Source organism: Salvia splendens, chromosome 3 (assembly GCF_004379255.2).
Source record: "Salvia splendens isolate huo1 chromosome 3, SspV2, whole genome shotgun sequence".
NCBI lineage: Eukaryota > Viridiplantae > Streptophyta > Magnoliopsida > Lamiales > Lamiaceae > Salvia > Salvia splendens.
Genome location: NC_056034.1, coordinates 33,271,557 through 33,290,998, shown reverse-complemented (window position 1 = coordinate 33,290,998; position 19,442 = coordinate 33,271,557). Strand labels below are relative to the sequence as shown.

General features: G+C 36.7%; 1 long non-coding RNA gene and 1 pseudogene across 4 annotated transcripts; both read left to right on the top strand.

Annotated features, from left to right (window-relative positions):
• Positions 1 to 1,991: 1,991 nt before the first annotated feature.
• Positions 1,992 to 5,614, top strand: LOC121795730. 4 transcript variants are annotated; one of them, XR_006049621.1, is made up of 9 exons: positions 1,992 to 2,160; positions 3,461 to 3,618; positions 4,117 to 4,201; positions 4,290 to 4,404; positions 4,484 to 4,570; positions 4,633 to 4,770; positions 4,884 to 5,046; positions 5,114 to 5,234; positions 5,330 to 5,614. It is a non-coding gene; the product is annotated as an uncharacterized LOC121795730 (long non-coding RNA). The 4 variants fall into 4 exon arrangements; XR_006049622.1 differs by lacking the exon at positions 4,290 to 4,404 and having other exon boundaries at positions 4,691 to 4,770; XR_006049619.1 differs by lacking the exon at positions 4,290 to 4,404 and having other exon boundaries at positions 4,685 to 4,770.
• Positions 5,615 to 5,738: 124 nt separating this feature from the next.
• On the top strand, positions 5,739 to 9,076 carry LOC121796891 (annotated as a pseudogene).
• The last annotated feature ends 10,366 nt before the right edge of the window (positions 9,077 to 19,442 follow it).

The window sequence follows — 19,442 nt, the reverse complement described above, 5'->3', positions numbered from 1 at the left end:
TCAGAAAAACTTGGCCACAAAAAAATGAAGAAGGCATAAGGGTGGCGAAGCCACAAGAAGCTACTGACCAGTTGGAGATCAAAGCCAGAAGCACCAGCCAAGAGAAGCAACAACCAAGAGCCCAAATGCACACAGTTCCCCCACATCAAATAAAATAGAAGTTTTTGAACCTTAGAGCCTTAGGAACATCCACCCAAAACACTATAAACCAATAGCCCCGTTTCAAGCCTTTAAGCCCTTCAGTAGCTGCACGTGAAATCTAAGTCCGAAGCAATTGTGGTCGAGCAATATGAGAGAATGCAATCCTAACATTCCCCCTGAAGGTATGAGTGACTGAGTGAACCTAGTGTTTGGCCGAGAGGTGTGGGCGATCCTGACAAGCGGATATACTGACTGGGGAAGAAAGGGGGGGCGACGGAAGTTCAAGGCTGTCTAAGGCCGTATTGCACCTGATCCCGAGGGGAGGGATGATTGAAAATATAGCCCAATTACTGTGTTAATGTGTCTAAGTGTTTTAGTTTTCTTTTATGTGTTTGTCTTTATTATGTGTTTTTCTTTGCGTCATAGTTAGAGTCTAGGGTAGGATAGAGTCGGTCAGGGGAGTAACCAGGCTAGAATTCGACTTACTTCTTTTTGTTTGTTCTTCACGCTTGAGGACAAGCATGTGGTAAGTGTGAACAGTTGCTCAATTGTTTCTAGCCAGTAGGCAAAGCTTCAGATACTTCAGGTAAAAAGGGCGTCAGAACGATTACATACTGACCAGTATGCATGCAAAAATGGCTCGAGATGGAGAAGAAGGATAGCTGGGACTGATCAACCACAATTAAGGGCAAAGAAGTCATCTCGCCATGAGGTTTTACCCTAAAATCAAGGGTAAGCCTCCCTATAAAAGGAAGACACTTGGAGAGAGAGAGAATGCACGAATTCATCATCATCACTCTTAGGTAGAATTCTCTCGGTAGTTCAGTCCTTCAGCCCAGTCCAGAGTCTCGTTCCTCACCACAGCCATGGTCACTTGAAGATCATCAGTTCGCCGGAGTTCCATTCTCTTGTTCCAGTCAGCACGATCGTAGTTAGCAGTTCCATCACCCGGAGTGGCAAAAACAATCTTTATTTGCTTTCTAGTTAATCTTGTTTGTTTTCTCTACGTTGGATCTTTCGCATTTCCAGTATTTTGCTTATTTTGAAGTCTTGGTTGTGATCCAAACGTTTTCTAAATGCTATGAAGTTGTTTTCCAGCATCGGTTCATGTTTGTTTTCGCTTCTTTCTGCCTAGATAGCTTAGATCTAGCTGTTACGGTAATTTCCAGTGTGGAATCGCATGTTTTAACTTCTGTAGTTAATTTCTCTGAGTTTGCAAGTCTAGATAACTGTTAGATTTTAGATCTGAATTAGTTAAGTGTGAAAACCCAGTTTACGTGATTTCTGCCACCCTGCATGTTGACCAGTAAGCAAAATTGTAGTTTTAGTGTTCGATCTTTTGATTCGAAGTTTTAATTGTAGATCTGAGCTATGAAGTTTGTTAATATGTGTTTCTCGTTCATGAAATCTGAGATTGTTGATCTGAGTTTATTCATGTTGAAGAAGATAACATCCACACCCAAGTTTGGGACCACTTTTACTTTTTAACAACTTTTTATTTTTGTCCTTACTTTTCAGCTGTTACTTTTCAGATCTGCAGGTCTAGTCAACTAACTACCTCTTTTCCTTTGATATTCCGTTTAGCCTTTTATAGTAAACTCGTACCTTCCACATTTATTAGCCAAACATCATGTTCCCCACTCACACGTACACAGCCGCCTGTCCAACACCTTTCCCACCTCCTATTCAGTAGAGTACCACCTTAAATTCCAGTCTAGATAAGTCTCAACCCAAAGCGTGGTAGCTAACCAAACCTTTCCAGAATATCACCGCAATGACTCCAACCGTCACCATCTCTGTGGGATTCGACCCCTACCTTCACTATACTACCCAGTAGAAGAGGGTTGAGGAATTATTGATACCAGGTTCAGGTTTAGCAGGGACTTCCATACTGATCAGTAGGATACACCCTTTGCTTGAAACGACACATGCACAAACCTGCTCTTTCAGCGTGCATCCTCTAGGTGTCTCTTTTTGTATTTGTTGCAGATTCTCTCTCCTCTACCGTGAAAATAAGAGGTGGTTGTTCTCTCTTTAGGTTTTCTTCTATTTTTTGTTGGTATTCCTGCAAAATAGGGCAAATATTAATAGGGGAACACAATATATTAGTCATTCATAGGGTTGTCTGTAGGGCCAATTAATGGGATCTGTATTTAATACACAATGCATGGAAATTCACATTATTTATATTCCTATATAGCAGTTCTAATAAATAACCTATTTCAAAACTTGAGCATTGTTTTTGATTCGTTTTTGCACATTTTTTAGTTAAATTTTTGTTATTATCTTTTATTTTCTATTATTTGTTATTTGAAAGGTCGTACCAATGATTATGTTTGTTTTCCAAATCTGATTTCTTTTTATTCTGCTGTCTTATGCAAATGAACTCATATATATATCCTCTTCTACTTCTTCTTTACTCACCCTGCAACATACTTCACACCATCATAAACTTTCATTCTTCTTTTGGTATCTGACTCTTTCATCTAAGTCTATTCTCTCTGATTTCTCTAATAATAATCATCTTTCATCTTTTCGTACCATCATACTTCCAGTTCTCTTTGCATCACCATTCTTTACTTTTTTTATTTTAGTTTATACTCTCTGGATATTCTTTGATGTATCTGCAGTTTAGTTTAGTTTAGTGTAATTCTTCTATACATTCCTCTAATATCATCTATAGATGAATCTTACATGCTATATGCATTAGTCATTAAAGATATGTTGCAGCACCATTGTTTAGTCTTTTTAGTATAGTTTATACTCTCTCTATACTCTCTGGATATATCTGCATTTTAGTGGAGTTTAGAGTAACTTACATGCTTATACTTTATGTTTATACACCTTTGAACTAGATGCAGTATAATATTGTTTAACTGACCTGTTTGGAAGCTTTGTTCTCTCGACACTTCTTAGATGTCATTTTTCATTATTGTTGAAAAGCTCCAAATGTGGAATCATCAGTATCTGCAAAAGAAGTTATTTAGAATGTTCCTGTTTTGGTATTTATCTATTTAATTACAATGGCTAACCATTAGCTAATTCTATTAGTAATCATATATTCATGCTAATCTTATATGTTGTTTCTTTCATTATATAGGTTGTACTGTTATTGCAAAGCTTCTTTACTACATAATTGGTCATACTCTGAAATTGTATCTTAGGTTAAGTTTATTTTAACTGACCTCTTTGGAAGTATTATGTTCTCCTTTCCTTCTCCTCCCATTTTTGGAATCTTTTGAACCTGCATAAGAATAGAGATATTTTTAATTAAAATTTTTGTAAATTTTACTAAAATCTATATTTTTGTCTCAAACAGGTTGTTGTTGAACTATGGCTCCCTATGTTACCTTGGTGCAGAATCTTCATACTGCCATTACAAACTCTATCATAAAAGTTCGTTGTGTTCGTGTCTTTGGAGGTCTACATGATGACAACAAAGATATCAATTCAGAATGTGTTCTTCATGATTCAAAGGTATGAATGACTAAAAGCATATAAATGTTTAGTTAACTTTGTTAAATTACTAAAATTATGTATCTGTTAAATAAAGAGGAAGACATCTAATCTTCTATTTATCATTTCACACATATCTGACAGCTTATTTCTTTAATACTCAGGGTACATTCATTCAAGCAATATTTCCCAAAAAAGTGCTATAGAATCTGAAACACAAACTTTATGAAAGAGACATCTATTATATAAAAAAATTCTTTGTTAGGGTTTACACCCTTAGAAACAAAGCTACTAATCACCTTTAGACTGATTATTAATTTCAGAACAGAGATGTATGAAATCAGAGATGTTGGTTTTCCAGCAAATTTGTTTTCTTTTAAACCATTTGCTGATATATCAAGCAATGAGAATGAAGATCAGACATTTTTTTGGTATAAGTTCTATTATATATTCTGTTGCAACATTTTAATTTACAATCTTTTGGTTCATTTATTTAGTTTTACATTTTTAATTTGGCAGATATTATTGGTGTAATTACTCCCCCTGGAAGAGATTTGAAGCAGAATAGATATAGGTTGATTGAGGTTGAAATAAGTGATGAGTTGTAAGTCTCACTGCCCCTGCATTTCATTTTTTATATTAGATTCTGTTTTTGAAACTGACTCTATTTCATTCTGAACGGCCATAATAAGATATTGTGTACAATTTGGGATTCCAATGTGGATTCTTATTTGTCTCAATTGAAAAACGCTGAAGGGACTGTTCCTATAATCATTGTTCAGTTTTGTTAGCCTAATGTTTTCAAAGGTTGTATTTCCATCTTATTTATATACTCTCTTTGATATTTTGAAACTTAATTTATAATGTTTGTTTGTCATATTTTCAGGTGAGATTGGTGTGTATCCACTCATTATCAAGCATCCAAGATTCTAATCAATGCTGATGTAGCTGAAGTCAAGGAGTTTAGGAACAGGTATGGTATTTTTCAAAGTCTATATTACTGTCTATTTTTCTGAATATTATACACTTTTGTAGGTCTGATGCTTTTGATCTTTGAGACTATACTGATATACCTTCATTGCACAAGGGTCAGTGGATCAAACTGGAGTCAAGCATAGTAGGGAGTTTGATGATTTTGCTGTCAAGTCTATTAGTGATGTTGTTTGTTTGGAGGTATTGAAAGATATCCTTTATAAATTATTTGTTTATAAATACTGATCAACAACTGTATACAATATTCTTTCTTTTTAATGATGGAATAGTTTATTTCTGATCTTGGTAAATAGGATGGCTGCTACTGGATTTTTGGCAAAGTTGAATCAATTGAGTCTCATTTTGGAGAGTAGTATTATCTAGCATGTAAAACCGTGTTAAGAAAGTTAGAGTGTTGGATGACAAGAAGTTTAGGTGTGATTTCTGCATCAAGAATTTTGATGTTGCCGTGAAAAGGTATTCTTATGCCTTCTGTTTTTTGTCTGAAATAGTTGTTGTTTAACATCTTATTTCTCTTATTTAGGTTCAGGTTTGTTGTCAACGTTGTTGATGATACAAGCAATGCATCCCTTTTGTTGTGGGATAGAGAAGTTGTTCAACTTATTGGAAAAAGGGTGATTGATTTGATTGGAAGTAATATGGAAGTAATAAAAGAATCAATTCAAATCAGTCAAATTAATATATATCAGGATTATAGGTTTGTATGCTTTAATCATGAGTGGCTTTTGTTGTATTACAGAATTCTGCTATGGAATATATTCCTAGGAAAATTGAGGAGCTGCTTTTGGGTCAAGAGGTGTTGTTTAAGGTTCAAAGCAAGAATAGCAAGGATGATTATCGCAGATATCCATATTATGTTAACAAAGTTTGCAATAACCTAGAAATTGTTGAGAAGCATGTTCCTCTGAACATTGGATCACAAGTTCTGAATTCTAATGTGAAGTTGTCTGATTTACTCTTTGGTGATGATATTGTAGAGGTATTTTTTCAAATATTAAGTTGACCTTTTCTTACATTTTGATTTTGATTTGAGTTGTTTGTAATTCACCTTTAACTTTTTTTTAAGTAACTGGTAAGGGCTATGTGACCTACAATTTATGTTGGATGAGTATAATGTGTTGGTGAAGTCATTTTGTTTGGCTAAAGAAATGATCAATCAAGATAGTCCACCAATTGTGAAATTGAGGTTGCTTGGTAAAAGAGGTAGGGATCGAAGGACTTATAACATACCTTCTGTTTCTGAGGTAGCCATGCTTGTGGTTGGCGATTTTGACCATGCATTTGGTGATAAAGACATTATTGTTGAAATACAGTCAGGAAATCTTCAACGTATTAGTGAATTTCATCCTTCTTATCTTGCATTGCAATATCCGTTGTTGTTTCCATATGGGGAGGATGGTTATACAAAATTTATAGGTTTTTCTGACTCTTCTACATCCTCATCCAGCAATAGAAAGAGGGTTAGCCCTGAAGAATTTTTTTCATACCACATGCATGATAGAGTTGCTGAGTGTTCTATTATTTTGTATGTAAGCGACTGTATCAACAATTTATTGTGGATGCATACACTATGATTGAATCTGGGCGATTAACGTTTGTTTGAACACAACAAATGAAATTGCGTACTGAAATCTATAGCGGGTTAGAGTAGGTCGTTCTACGTGGTGAAACCGATAGTTCCAGACATGGAAAACGTGTTATATATTGCCTTCTAGTTTTGTTGGTGGTGCCTGGTATATGATTCAGAATTATCAAGATGCGATGGCTATATGTAGATGGATTGGATATCCAATTTTTTTTATAACATTTACCTGCAATCCTAAGTGACCTGAGATTCAGAGGTTTGTTGGGTCTAGGGGTCTAAAATTAGATGATCGCCATGATATCGTTAGTAGGATGTTTAAAGTGAAGTTGGATGTTTCATAAGGGATGTTAAGACTATGAAAATATCTGGAGCTGTTAAAGCAGGTTCATTTTTATATTTTTTAAAGTCTTATTAAATATGAATTTAAGGATATTATTTTATAATTTAGCCATATTCTTTTTATTTTTTGTGATGCAGTTATTTACACCATTGAGTTTCAGAAACGTGGATTGCCTCATGCAAATATTTTGCTTTTTTTAAGCAATGAAGATAAGCAACCTCATCCTCGAAGCATTGATGAAATTATATTTGCTAAAATTCCTAATCCATTGATTGATCCTTATTATTATGAGTGCGTTAGGGAACTTATGATGCATGGTCCGTGTGGTGTGGTTAGAAAATCATCCACTTGCAAGCGTGATGGACGTTGTACTAAGTATTATCCCAAGAAATTTGTTGCTGATACAATATTTGATGATGATGGTTATCCCATTTATATGCGTAGAGATAATGGTCGGGTTCGGTTGAAGGATGGTGTTTCTTTGGATAACAAATATTGTGCCTCACAATCGGTTTCTCCTTGTGAAATATGGTGGTCATATTAATGTTGAGCGGTGCAATCAGTCCCATTCAATCAAGTATTTGTTCAAATATGTACATTAGGGTTATGATAGGTGACGACGACTTTTTTCCAATTTGGTGTTGATGGCGTTGAAAAAAATCTCGATGAAGTTAGTTTGTATTATGAGTGTAGATATATATCAGCATGTGAAGCTGCTTGGAGAACTTTTGGGTTTTAGATTCAATACAAGGATCCTTCGGTTGAACGGTTGAGTTTTCATCTTCCTAATGAACAACATGTCATTTTTTATGAGGCCGATTCTTTGGATAACGTCTTGAATCGTAGGAAGATTCATGAGAGTAAGTTCTTAGGTTGGATGGAGGCAAATAAGGTATATTCTGAAGGGAGAACTTTGACATATAGTGAGTTTCCAACCAAGTTTGTGTGGAAGAAGGATCATTGGCAACCTAAAAAACAACGTTATTCGGTTGGGAGGTTGTTTTATGTTGCTCCCGGATCTGGTGATATGTATTACTTGAGATGTTTGTTGAATGTCGTTAAGGGAGCTACATGCTATGAGGATCTTAGATTTGTTAATGGTGTTCGACATGATACATTTAGAGATACGTGCTTCGCTTTAGGATTGTTGGATGACAATAAGGAGTATATTGATGGAATTGTTGAGGCTTCTTTTTGGTCATCTGCCCATTCATTGAGATTGCTATTTGTAAGTCTATTGTCAGTGGAATTGTTGAGGCTTCTTTTTGAACTGAAATATTTTTGTTGTATTTTTTAAATTTTTATGTTTTATAAACAAAAAATTACATACATATTTTTCCTACTCCAGATTTGGTGTTGAGTGATGATGAAATTCAGAATTTTGTGTTGGCTGACATTGAGAAATTGTTAATGAACGTTGGTAAAAGTATGCGTGACTATCATGGTATGTCGTATCCAGAATCGCAGTATTCTGAAACATTTCAGAATACATTGATCAGCGATGAGTTGTCTTATGATCGTGAAGCTTTAGGAAGAGAACACTTTGAATTTCTTTCAAAGTTCGCTAATGAGCAACTTCATGTTCATGATACCATAATGTCCTCTATGAATTCTACTAAAGGAAAAATGTTTTTTGTTTATGGTTATGGAGGTCTTGGAAAAACATTTATATGGAGGTGTTTGTCAACAGGGATTCGTTCGACAGGAGGTATTGTGTTAAATGTGGCATCCAGTGGCATGGCTTCTTTATTGTTACTTGGGGGTAGAACTGCTCACTCACGGTTTAAGATTCCTATCAATGTTAATGAAGATTCTATGTGCAATATAAAACAAGGAAGTGTTCTTGCTAAGCTTATCATATAGTCGGAACTTATCATATGAGATGAAGCACCTATGATTCACAAACATTGCATAGAAGCCGTTGATAGGACTTTTAGAGATATTCTTCGTATGTATAATGAGTATGGACAAACCGTTTGGTGGGAAAACTATAGTTTTTGGTGGTGATTTTAGGCAAATTTTACATGTTGTTCCTAAAAGGAGTTGGCAAAATGTTGTGAATGCCACCATTAACTCATCATATCTTTGGAGGAGTTGTACAGTGTTGAGGTTGACCAAAAACATGAGACTTTTGAGTGTCGAATCTTCTGTTGAAGCTTTTAAGTTGAAGGAATTTTCGTCTTGGGTTGCTTCTATAGGTGATGGAGTTGTTGGTGGTCCGAATGATGGTGAAGTCGTAATTGATCTTTCCTCTGACATTGTTTTGTCTAATGCTGGAGATCCTCTTAAAACCATTGTTGAAAACATATACCCTTCCTATATGGATTCTGAAGAGTTGAGCAATTGTTTGCATGATCGTGCTATACTTTCTCCCATGCTTGATGTTGTTGATGAGGTTAACCAATTCATGATTTCAATGGATAAGTCTCAAGGGGGGGGGGTATATTTGAGCTCTGATAGCATTTCAAATTCATATTGCACTTCGAATGGTTCTGCTGAGATTCATTCCGTTGAATTTTTGAATAATTTGAAATGTTCAGGTACCCCTAATCATGAATTGATGTTGAAAGTTGGAACTCATGTGATGTTGTTAAGAAACATAGATCATTCTAATGGTTTGTGTAATGACACCAGATTGATAATTACCCATTTAGGTGATTATGTTTTGGAGGCCCGTGTCTTGGGTGGGCATAATTTTGGTGATAAGGTTTTGATTCCGCGAATTTCATTGATACCATCTGATCCAAGGCTACCTTTCAAATTCCAACGACGCCAATTTCCTCTCGCTGTGTCATATGCAATGACCATTAACAAAAGTCAAGGCCAATCATTGACCCATGTTGGATTATTTTTTAAAAAACCGGTCTTCTGTCATGGATAACTTTATGTTGTTATATCTAGAGTCACAAGTCGTGAAGGATTGAAGATTTTAGTTTGTGGCGATGAGATTGATAGTACAAGTGATTCTACTATTAACGTTGTATACAAAGAAGTCTTTCAAAATGTATGAAGTACTGGTGTTAGAGAGATGTTTGTAACGTTTTTGTTAAGAAGATATTTGAATTCTGTATTTTGTTGTTTGAATTTATAATGAACTATTTAATTTTCAAACTGTTTTATTTATTTACTTTAGTATTTAGTATTTCGCAATCTTTTGTTTGTATATCCTATTCTGTTTATATTTTTTTCCCTCATGTCTTTCCGTTGTTGTGGATTGATAGATTGATAGGTGTATAAGTAAAAGTATGTTTTTGAAATGTTAATAATCAATTTTTACAAAATATTCAATAGTTTTTATTATTTAATTCAATAACTGTTTACTTTTTTCTCTATAAAAGCAAACATTCTTGAAGGATGTTTGTATTTCTTTCCCTCATGTCTTTCCGTTATAGTGGATCGATAGATTGATATATGTAGAAGTAAAAGTATGTTTTTTGAAATGTTAATAATCATATTTATGCAATATTTCAATAGTTTTTATTCTTGAATTGCAAAAAATTCAACAATATATATTTTATTTTTTTCTGAAGATAATTTCGCCCGTGCATAGCACAGGTGGTAAAACTAGTTAAGGCAAAGCCTGCACTGTTCCTTTCATATAACGCCATAAATAAAACGGCCGAATGAGGTGATATTCAATTCTCGATTCAATTATTACATCAAGAAATGGATGCACATTTACAATTATACCCCTTATCTTCCCTCTCAAACACATTATCTCACTGTTTCCCCACATTCACAATTGACGAACTCTAGGCAGTCGTCGTCTCTTTCTCGACCGCCATACGACTGGTGCGTGCGTCGTCATTCAGGCAAAGCACTCTGGTTTCATCACCCATCAACGGCGACCATCATCTATTATAAGTTAACGACCACATGGACTGCGGTAGCAGAGGAACGCAGCAGCTGAGCTTCTGCTCTCACTCGCCGGCTTGACTGGCGAATAATGTCTTACTTCAAGATATTATTGTGCCATCGCCAGCGGCTAATTAGATAATTAATAGTTAATTACCTAATTACATTAAAAAGCACTAATTATATAAGGTGGGCCTCATATGGGCCTAGGCCCGGGCCAAACCTAGACTGGGCTTCAGATAGTCCTGGGTCTGTGTTTACAAAATGGGCCATTTGGAGCTCATTTCAACCAATGAGCCAAGCCCAGGCCCGCTTTATTTCACTAGTGGACCGGGCTTGGGCCAAGCTGAGCTGGGCCAGCCTGGCCCAGTTAACAACTCTAGGTGCGGGCTATTCAGGTAGTAAATTTTCAAACTTAACTCTAATCCACCGGGTTTGGGGCTAACCTATCGGGCTATTCGGGCCACAAGGCTTTCGAAAATAAACTCTCATAATTAATTTTTTTATATATATATAAATGATTCTAAATTTTAGATATTTTTCTTTTCTTAGTTTTAGATAATATCTTCAAATTTTCATGTCTTTCCTCAATAGTAGTTGAGGAGGAGTCTTTCATCTTGATCAACTACAACACAAACAAAGATAAATTTATCAATTTTAATTAAAGCTTGTGTTGTCATTATTTTGGAATTATTCATAAGAAATTGATTATGAAAATTAGAAATCTTATCTTACATGAATCAATGTTAAAACGATGAATATATTAAAATTTTGATAGACTAATATACTTCTTATTTTCATTTTCTGCAGCACGTTAAATATGAATGATAAATATAGTATAATTCTTATTTTATTTGTCTATAGCATGTTAACTTAATAATTGTTGTATTCTATGTTAAAATATAAAGATAGGAGTACTTAGTAATAATAACATGATCCAAAAAATATTTTTATTACATTAAAAATTTGTCAATATACCATAAAAACTATAGAAACAAAATAGAATAAATGCTCGTCGCAGTACATAACAATTAAAATAAAATAAAAATAAATAAAAACTACTTACTCAAACTGATCACCAACAAAAAAAAAGTTTAATCATATCAAAAGTATTCAATAGTTAACACATTAAATATTTTCACAAATAAAAGATACAAATAATAGAATAGTTCAAGCTTATAATGATCATAAACTCTTTTTCAAAATGTTTTCTTTGTAATCCAACAATGGGAGCGAAATCAAATTTTTTTTTCAATTCAAATTATCTTTATCAACTTGAGATAAATTAAAGGGGGACAATCACCGGGGAACATGATTTGAGGTACACTTGCCACACTTTGATATTCCTCCAGAGCAAAAACCAACAAGGGTATGTAAAGAGATAAACTAAAGCATATTATAAACCTAGGATAATATATCGTTTTACTATAAAAAATATACCTGAGTCAATAATGAAGTAAATGAGATTGGTTAGGCATAACCAAATTGAACATTGTCATATATGATGATGTATCATAAAATTATATCATCAAAGAAATCAAATACTATGGTATATACGTACACATACCATATTTTGGTGGCTTGGATTCATTTGAAAATTTGTACTCCACATTGGTGTTTGGTTCGTGGGATTTATGCCATGAAATTGTTGCAAAGGTTTTTTCCCCTTCAAATATTAGCCCTTCTTTCGCTTCTCTATGACACTCTTCATTCGAGAATTTGTGCTTAAATTAAGTGATCTTTCAAAGAATTTGTGATTGGAGTTTGAGTTTAGGGAATAATTAACTAGTGTTAATTATCTCATATTGGAGAAGTGACACATCTTTTAATGTGCTTAAATTAAGTGACTTTATGTTACTTAATAATTATAGTTGATCAAGATGGGTGAACGAGCCCACACGCGCGCTGCCCGCCCGAGCCTGAGCCCGTGCCCGTGCTCGTGCTCATGCTCGTGCTCGTACTCGCGGGCCTCGGTCTCGGTCTCGATCTCGATCTTGGACTTGGACTTTGACTTGGATCTTGGCAATTGGTCTTTGGGTGGTCTTTGAGCTCGGGTCTGGACCCGTAGTAATCTTTTTAGACCACCGCTGAGTCAGCAATCCAAGTGGCTTGACACATCGTCAAGCGTGGCACAGTCAAAGCCTACACGACTGCCACGTGAGAAATCCACACGCTCCACACGCGTAAGGCACACTCCTGCCACAAGCTTGTAACCGCCGACGGTTACGAATGCGCCATGATGAGCCTTCATGGCTTCGTTAACCCTGCATGGTGGCTTAGCCTATAAATAGGCTAGTCATTCCACTGCATTAGACACATTATTCACAAGCATTTGCATCATAAGCTCTCTCCCTCTCTTTGCATTGTTTTTCTGTTGAAAGCTCTGCCCTCTCCTCCATCCAGTTCGCTGGAGCTCTGTTGATTGCGGTGCTGCTTTACCAGAGACGTATCCGTTTTATCTTTGGGGACGACACGCCAAACCGAGAGCACTACCGGGGCGTATCTCGTCTTGCAGAAAGAGGCCTCCTCGACTCGGCTAAACAACTGTTCACGGTTACTGTTTCGATTTCTATCTAAATCCATATGACAGAAATAAATTTAATTATTCATCCAAATTTATCTAGGATTTCTCTAGATATAATTAAATATATCTAAATCCATAAAATAAGGATAAAATCCAAATTAATCCATAATTTAATTAAAAATAAATTTTAGATAATCCATTTAAGATATGTCAAATCTTATTCTAAATTATATCTTGAAATATATTCAAAACTAATTCCTAGGATTATGAAAACCCTAACTAATTTTGAATATTTTCTCCAAATTAGTTCATAAGGTTGAGGAACCCTAACTAATTTGAAAAATTTTCAACGCAGCGCCACGAGCTTGGGAACCGCCCACACGAGCCCTGGAGACGCCACCAATGAGCTCCCACTCGGACCGCAACTGTTGCTGGAGTGCTCGACGTTGCCTTTCGGAACGTCGCTGCTGTAGGCAGTAGCAATCTGCCCGGCACCGCAACTTGTCCAGTTTCTCGCCCTGCCCAGCGTCGCTACAGTCTGATCCAAATCGCTCTCGCACAAAGCCGTGCGGACATCCGATAAATCCAGGTCGTCGAAACAGCAACAAGCAATCACCGCGATTTGATTCATGCACAATCATTGATTTAATGTAATCATTACGGTTTTATGAATGCAAAATGATTCAGGTACATGTTGTGGAGAATTGTCAATTAAAACTTAATTATGTGTAATGATTACCAACAAAACAAATTTGTTAATCAAAACACTAGTTCACGAATTGATTCCTTAAATCGACAGAATTGATTCTCCTTAAATCGACAAGCTTCCTCCTAGTTGGAAGGACTTCAAGAGCTATCTCAAACACAAGCGAAAGCAGATGATCCTTGAAGACTTGATCGTGAAATTGCGCATTGAGGCTGATGTGCGCAAAAGTGACCAAAAGGCCAAGGGCTTTAGCCCACTTGAAGCCAAAGTCAATCTGTTGGAACGGGGAGGTCCCTCCAACAAACGCCCTCGCCCAAGTCAAAAGGATAAAGGGAAGGGAAAGCAGCCTGCAAAGAAAGTTGAAGGCGAATGCTTCAAGTGTAGCAAAACTGGCCACTTTACCAAGGAGTGCCGCAGCAAGAAGAAGAAGCCGGCGGCCCATGTCGTTGAGAAGGAGTTCAAAGACTGGGATGAAAACGACCTCATTTTTGTGGTCACTGAAGAAGTTAACCTTGTGCTGGGGTTTGGTGCCCGTTGCACAGCAGAAGTCATGCATTCACAAATAAATCATACATATGGATCTATTTGACCGATTATGGGATTAATTATCTACATGTTAAACAATCAATGGCATACAAGAACGCATACAATTCATGTAAAAGGAATTAAAACCTAGTTCATGAATTTCCTACGGTTTAGAATTATCGATCTGATTCTCTAAAGAATCGACGATTGCTTGCGCCTTCTCCACATGAAGATCTTCGTACTCAACCACGAATCTTCTAATTTGTATCCCGAACTCAGAATCTGGCCTTTGGGTGGGCAAAGCTTATCAGATTCAAAAAGGGCTTGATTAGAAAGAAGACAGAATATCAGTTTTCTCAAAAACTGATTTTTCGTCCACTCCTAGAGGGGAGCACGAAAATTATGAGGTTTTTTCACGCTAAATCTCCTTTCTAATCTCCTTTTATATTGAGTTATAATGGGCCAGATTAGGGATCCATGGGGGTTGGACTTGGGCCAAACCTGTTGGGCTTTTACTAATTAAATTGAGCCCCAATTTAGTACAAGTCCAATAGAATATTATTATCATCCACTATAGTATAATAATATTGACTGCCCGTCCAATCCTAAATTACGAGTAATCCGGGCTTTACCTCTTTAATTTATTATTTCCCGTGTTTAAGATATAAATATCCATTAATTAATTTAAGTCTGCTATTTGACTTTAATTAATTAATATCTTTTTCCAAGAGTTGTCTAGTTCAAAATCTTTATTTATTATTCTGGAATAAATTCCAACCGGCCGGGTTTCTGAATAATAAAACCTTTTTCGAACACCTCTTGAGGATATTATCAAACTGGACTCACTCAGCACGCGATTCATTGCAATAACAATACTAGCACCTCTAGACGTAGATCACCACTACCCAAGATATCAGGATTCTTGGATTGCGAAAAATCCGAACCATTTGATAAATCAAAGTAGTGCATAATCAATATCGTATGCTCAATGTTATGTCAACAATGATTAAGAAATAACAATCACCGAGACCTCGTCTTTCAGTAAATAGCAAGAAAGACTTATCTCAACTGTTAGATCCTTCAGTGCTATACCACACCAGTGTCATTTATTTCCTAAGGTAAGGAAACATGCGGACTGACACTGCAACCTTTCACGATAGGTAGCCAAAGCCTATCTAGGTTGTGAAATTCTATTTCTCTTCTACAAAGGACCGACTGCGTCACCTTCTGTGAACGTCGTTCACGACCAGTCTACTATGCAGAAGAATTAGACTTATTTGCTTCTTATACATTTAAATGTTTGAGAAACATCTTATAAATACATAAGCAAACACCAATGTGATAAAATTACTTCTTCTCGCCTTGGGTTAAAAGTGGATTGTAGAGTTTATTGTATACAAGCAATTCTATCCGTGCAACATGCTCGAAATATGCTTTTCAGTATACCAATCCTAACACCTTGTTGATAACAAGGGTGGCTGGTACATCGACATCGGCGCTACTGCTCTTGTCTGCTCAGATAGGAGCAAGTTTGCCTCCTACACTGCGGTTGAAGGAAGGAAGATCAACATGGGGAATCAAGCATCGTCCGAAGTTCTCGGCATTGGCAATGTGATTCTCATGATGACGTCTGGCGTCACTATCACTTTGAAGGATGTACTGCATGTCCCGGACATCCGCAAGAACCTAGTGTCAGGATCAATACTAGTTAATAAGGGGTTTAAACTTGTATTTGAGTCTGATAGGTTTACATTGTACAAGTTTGGAAAGTCACTCGGAAAAGGTTATGTAACCGATGGACTTTTCAAGCTCAGTGTGGCAACTCGCAGTGTTGCAAAGCCATTGGCTAATAATAATAAAACATCTACTTCCTCTTACTTGACTGAATGTTCAAATTTGTGGCATTGTAGATTGGGACATGTAAATTCAAAAGCCATTAAAAGATTAGTGAATTTAGATTTACTAAAGGCTAACGAAGTGGATACCCAAGATAAATGTGAAATTTGTCTTGAAGCAAAACTGACTAAGTTGTCGTTTCACTCGGTTGAACGAAGCACAAAACCCTTTGAATTAATTCACACGGACGTATGTGATTTAAAGATGGTGCAAACTAGAGGTGGTAAAAAATATTGTATCACTTTCATAGATGATTACACAAGGTATTGCTACATTTATCTTTTAAGAAGTAAAGATGAAGCAATAGAAGTGTTCAAAAATTATAAGAACGAAGTTGAGAATCAACTTGGTTGTAAAATCAAAACGATTCGAAGCGATAGAGGAGGCGAATATGTAGCCCCGTTTGAGGAGTTATGCAACGCAAGTGGTATAATTCATCAAACAACTGCTCCCTATTCACCACAATCTAATAGTGTTGCAGAACGCAAAAATCGAACTCTAAAAGAGATGATGAATGCACTGCTTCTGACTTCAGGATTACCACATAACATGTGGAGGGAAGCTGTTTTGACAGCCAACTATATCTTGAATAAAATCTCTCTCAAAGGAAAAGATGTTACTCCTTATGAGTTGTGGAAGGGAAGGAAGTCATCCTACAAATACCTCAAAGTGTGGGGGTGTTTGGCAAAGGTGATGGTTCCTCCGCCCAAACAAGTTACAATCGGACCTAAAACGGTTGATTGCATATTCATTGGATATGCACTTAATAGTAGTGCATATCGATTTGTTGTTCACAAGTCTGAAATATCGACTATTACAGTAGGAACAACAATTGAGTCAAGGAATGTTGTATTTCTCGAACATACATTTCCTTGCAAAGATAAGGAAAAAGTCTTAACCAATTCTAAGACAAGAATTGAAGTAGAAGTCACTAGTTCTAAATCAGCGGGCGAGGAACCTGAATCGCGCAAGCGTGCAAGGCTTGATCCAAAGGATACAGGACTAAGACGTGGTAGTAGGGTCAGAACACCAAAAACATTTGGTCCTGACTACATTGCTTTTATGTTAGATGAAGAACCGACATCTATAAAAGTAGCCTTCGATGGCCCAGATGGACTACATTGGAAAGAAGCTGTTCAAAGCGAAATTGATTCAATTTTCATAAACCACACATGGGTGTTGGTAGATCTACCTGAAGGTGCGAAACCTCTAGGTTGCAAATGGGTACTTAAAAGGAAATTTAAGGCCGATGGAACAGTGGATAAGTATAAAGCCCGACTAGTAGTAAAGGGTTTTAAACAAAAGGAAGGACATGACTTCTTCGATACCTATTCACCTGTAACAAGGATTACATCTCTCCGAGTGCTTCTCGTTATTGTTTCATTGCACAATCTTGAGATTCATCAAATGGATGTAAAGACCGCGTTTCTATATGGTGAACTAGAAGATGAAATTTATATGGAGCAACCCGAAGGGTTTGTAGTACGTGGACAAGAGAAAAAGGTATGCAAGCTCGTAAAGTCTCTATATAGATTGAAACAAGCGCCATTGCAATGGCACTTGAAGTTTGATAATGTGATGTTATCAAATGGATTTAAAATCAATGAGTGCGACAAATGTGTCTACATCAAGAGCACTAATAACGGCCATGTTATAGTGTGTCTATACGTTGATGATATGTTAATCTTGGGTAGCAACACTCAATTAATTAACGATACAAAGGCCATGTTAAAGAGAAACTTTGACATGAAAGACATGGGTCTAGCCGATGTAATTCTTGGAATGAAGATTCTAAGAACGTCTGATGGAATCATCTTAACAAAATCACATTATGTTAAGAAGATATTGAATAAATTCAAAGCCTATGATGGCGCGCCGGTTAAGACTCCAATTGAACTCGACGTTCACTTAAGCAAGAACAAAGGCGAGCCCGTTGCACAAGAAGAGTATGCACGGGTCATCGGATGCATTATGTACTTGACTAATTGCAATCGACCTGACATTGCTTGTGCCGTGAACAAGTTGAGTCGGTACACGAGCAATCCAAGCAAGGAGCATTGGAGAACTCTTGTGAGGGTTTTGAGATATTTAAAACATACTCAAAATCATGAGCTACACTTCTCGAGATACCCCCCGGTACTTGAAGGGTACTGTGATGCAAATTGGATATCCGACAATAGAGACTCACTTTCAACAAGTGGATACGTCTTTACTATTGGGGGTGGTGCTGTATCGTGGAAATCCACAAAACAGACATGTATAGCCCGATCAACAATGGAATCGGAGTTCATTGCCTTAGATAAGGCTGTTGAAGAAGCCGAGTGGCTTAAGAACTTCCTTGAAGATATTCCATGTTGGTCTAAGCCAGTGCCACCAGTGCTGATCCACTGCGATAGCCAAGCGGCTATTGGAAGGGAAAACAATGGCTTCTATAATGGTAAGTCTCGACATATACGTCGACGACATAACACCGTGAGACATTTGATCACAACAGGGGTGATTACAATTGACTATGTGAAGTCATAGATAATCTAGCGGATCCGCTAACCAAAGGGTTAAACCATGATCAAATGAATAAGTTGCTAGAGGGAATGGGTTTGAAATCCACAAACTAAAGAATTATCATAGTGGTAACCCAACCATGATGACTGGAGATCCCAAGAACTTGGTTCAAAGGGACAACTAAGTTATGAGAGTTCATGAGAAACACTCAACTATATCTATTCCCTAGAGAGCAATAGAGTGTTGGAAAGCTTGCCTAGTGGTGAGGCTAAGTCTGTGACTTTTAATGACTCCTAAAGGATCTCGAGGAGATTGAGTTCTCAAGGAGAACGAGTAACACAAGATACTCGATTAGGAATCACCTATATAAGTGTAAAGTGAGGCCGCTTCAAATAACACACTTATTAACCCAAAGTGGTGTCCAAGGCCGCAAAGGACACAAAACATGAGAACGGATGAGGTTGAGGTGTTTAAGCGTTAACACCATTGTCTCGGTGCACGCCGTGGGGGATTAGTTCAAAGCATCGCGCTACTAAGCCGCCTGTGTATCCGATGGTGTCGACTATGGAGGGTTCAAAGCCAAAAACTACCTATCCTTATGCTTATACCTCTTGAGGGTTGAGCTTGTGTCTGCATGCATATGCATTTGGCTATTTCCACTCATGTGGGGGATTGTAGAAATCATGGAATAACATATGCCCGGTCAATTGATTTTGACCAAATAATAAAAGTGACGAGACATCTAATTTTGTGAAATTAAATGATATAGCGTCGATCTACATTTTACGTAGATAAATATAGTATATTCACATTCTCAAATCTGATTTTCGGTGAGTGAGAAATAGTGGATTAAAGTTGGGCATAATTAGCTTTTAATTAAAGCTTGGAGTTTGAGCTTAGGGAATAATTAACTAGTGTT